The following is a 3313-nucleotide window of genomic DNA, read 5'->3' as shown; positions in this document are numbered from 1 at the left end:
TTCTCAAAAGTTGTGAAATGTAATCACCAAAGGCTGGAGCTGAAGGGAAGGGAATGTAAAGTTAACTATTGGAAAGTTGAAGTCATCACTCTTGTCATACAGTCATGTGGAGAGTTTTTTTGTCACCCTGATTCTTAATGCATAGATCCAAATATGAAACAGATGGTCTCCTTTATTTCTAGTTCAGGTGGGTAAATCAGTGGAAGGGAATTGACTATTGATATTTATTGAACGATATCAGAAAATATCGAATGATACCTGAAGCTGAAGTTAAACTTTTTGTCCAAATTACCTTGTTTGCCATTCCAAACAGAAATTCCGATTCACATGCATAAGGAAACAGATCCGCAAGAAGGGGAGCACAATTGGTGCCCATGGGGATGCCTACTTCTTGCCTAAATGACTTATCCCAAAATTGTACGTAGATGTTATCAATGAGGAAGTCCAGCATTGCACGATTTGTTTTCTCAGTAGATGTCCGGAACCTCTGAATATAGATTCGTAACTGTATACTACATAATTCCAGTCTATTTCGGGGAGACAGGAAACAGGACTTTTATTGTCAGTTAACTCCCTTGCCTGGGGAACGTGGTGAAACTCAAAAAACTAATTACTAAATTTACATGAGTTTCACAACGTTGAGTGAAGCATGTTTCATTTACATTTTCAATTTTGGCGTCATCATACAGTGGAACTCACGAACGAACTTGCCTGTCAGATGTATTCCCTACCGCGTTGAAGATTTTCAATCGATATGCTTTTGCAACTTAATGTTGCGGTTTTTACCAGTGACAGTAACGTATATGTTTCAGATTGAACCATCTTTGACAGTTTCTTTCAGACAGCGAAATGGATGTATGGGGTTTCCAAGTCTCACTTGCTTTTCGGACAGTCATTCCGATGTCAAAATTGAACTCACATTACAATACTGTGTGGGGTGTGGCAGGCCTAAATGTAATTTGTATGGAGAATCAGGCGCCATGCTGTAAAACAAAAGTGAGGGTTCAGATTATCCAATCCTGAATTTCCCCTTAATGCCGAGTCATAATACCATCAAACTTCAGTTTATGGAGTCTTTTTCTCAATTGGTTTGTAACTTAGAGCAGGTGCATTATATTGAAGCTAAGCTTTTCAATCAAAGTTTCAACATGAACGTCATGGTGACACATGCGACAGAAACCTTTCCCTGATCATAACAAATATCTGCTAAAAGGAGAGTTGATTGTACGATGCCGACTATTTTCTAAGCACGTGTTTATGAATAACTATCAAATAGTGATGACACCGGGTGTTCGCGAAAAGGTGAGTATATCCTGCTTTCCCGACATGTATAAACAATATGCATTATCTTTACATTCATTGATAACGTGACATTATCAAATGTTAACCTCTTTAGAAGTGTCATCATGTGACTCAAACTCATTTATTCTCAGAAAAACCACCCACGGTGGTACATGAGATACAATTATATATAATTTTTATTATGTACAAAATGACAGCATTTAACAAGAATAGGATTCGTGGATACTAATACAGTTTACCAATTGAATTGAACACATTGTTAAGGAATTTAGATATTCCTTTTAGATCTCTTACACTGTTTGTTCTTAAATTGGGACATGTTTGGAAACTGAAGATAATGCTCATTTAAGAGTTCATATCGCTGTTGGTGAATAGCTTCACATCGGAATAGATAGTGAAATTCATCACACACAGCGATTGAATCACAATATCAACAATGTGTTCACCAGGATGCTGACACACTACTCCAATCACTTCAATACTGACCGACCAATCACACAATCATCAATTCCTTGCTGCCACTACAGAGATACAATGCTGCCGCAACCTGCTATAATGTAAATGAGGTGAACTTTATCCAATCAATCAATCAGTGACTACTCAGTGTTGACGCCACATGGTTGTATTACTGTAACAGTATGGTATATATCTATGATCTTCCTGCCAATCAAACAGTTTCCGGCTCGGCACTAGGATTAGCCAGGATAATCCTTGTCAATTTTATGTATCTGGGAGGTGAGCTTGCCACTACTCCAACAGACTACTCCATGCCTCAGTGTCACACAGGCAGGTTATATAGAAGCAGGATATCTGAGGCATGCCATTCATTATCTCCACTAAAGCAAACTACGAATCTCCAAGTCGCCTGTTTTCTGGTTAAATCATAATTGAAACTAACTTCAAACCATGGCAACATCCACCTGTGCCGACCAGAAGTGTGCACCGTCTGCCACTAAACTCTCGTCTGCTGCTGCTTCATGGAAGGACGACCCAGTGTCAGCCTCCTTCCAACTCTTCAGTCTAATTGAAATGCAGGATAGATTCCTCCAACAAGTCCAGGCCATAGGTGTGTACATGTTTTCAACTGAAGTAATTCTTTCCTAAATATAATACTTCAACTGTGTTAGTCATTACGTCATATTTGTACCACATATGAATAGCGTAGCTTTCAGATTTATAAAGAATTGATATTGTCCACATGATAACATGTATATAACTAGCTGACTTGCCTAGTATGCTGATGTATCACTGTCTTCATTCATGATATCGTGTGAATTATTATTTAGACACACAAAAGTATTTTTTAAGTTTTTTGTCTCATCCTGGAACTGGCCGAGAAAATCGTGAAAGATGCAGCCAAAGGCGGCCATGTTGGCCATGGGTTACTTCTGCTCAACAGGAAGTGTGTAGCTGAAGGTGTCCGTCAGGTGTACCTACGACTGGCCACACAGAAGTGGAGACAAGTCAGGCAGTGCTACAATGCCATCAGACAAAACTTCGACAACCAAGACCATCTTTCAGCAGCTGATTTGGACCAGTCACATGACCACGAGGTCACCCAGATTGCTCGTGGACTTAGTATGGAGTGTTGTGCGTTCCAGCGATCATGCTAGCACGACGGAAAAAACTGACAAAATGACATGTATTGAAGATATGTCTTCACTGATGAATATCTAGTGCTCATTGTAAATATTGTTAACAACACGTGGTGACATGTCAAATGCTGTCACTGGGTGATTTTGCAAATAAACATTGATATATTGAGAGTCTGTTTCAGTTGACTTATTTCTTTACCCACAGCCTGCTGTCCATGTCTTTTTACCACACAGTGAAATTAACTGACTGTTCTCTTCATGTATAAGCCTTGGTAGAGAGAGCTTCCTACCCGGACATCATCTTCAAATTGTAGTATTCCTAACTTACGAAACTCCAAATTATCTCCAAATAGATTGAAAACTATGAATACAAAATTCCATTTAGAAAGTGGTCATATGTAACAAATGTTATATTT

The 3313-nt window shown here is 38.9% G+C and overlaps 1 pseudogene; it reads left to right on the top strand.

Moving 5' to 3' along the window:
• The first annotated feature begins 2208 nt into the window (after window positions 1–2208).
• Window positions 2209–2915, top strand: LOC139468437 (uncharacterized; annotated as a pseudogene).
• Window positions 2916–3313: the final 398 nt, after the last annotated feature.

Source organism: Haliotis cracherodii, unplaced genomic scaffold (assembly GCF_022045235.1).
Source record: "Haliotis cracherodii isolate W230 unplaced genomic scaffold, xgHalCrac1.p SCAF_2, whole genome shotgun sequence".
NCBI classification, from domain to species: Eukaryota; Metazoa; Mollusca; class Gastropoda; order Lepetellida; family Haliotidae; genus Haliotis; species Haliotis cracherodii.
This window is presented reverse-complemented; position numbering and strand designations above follow the sequence as displayed.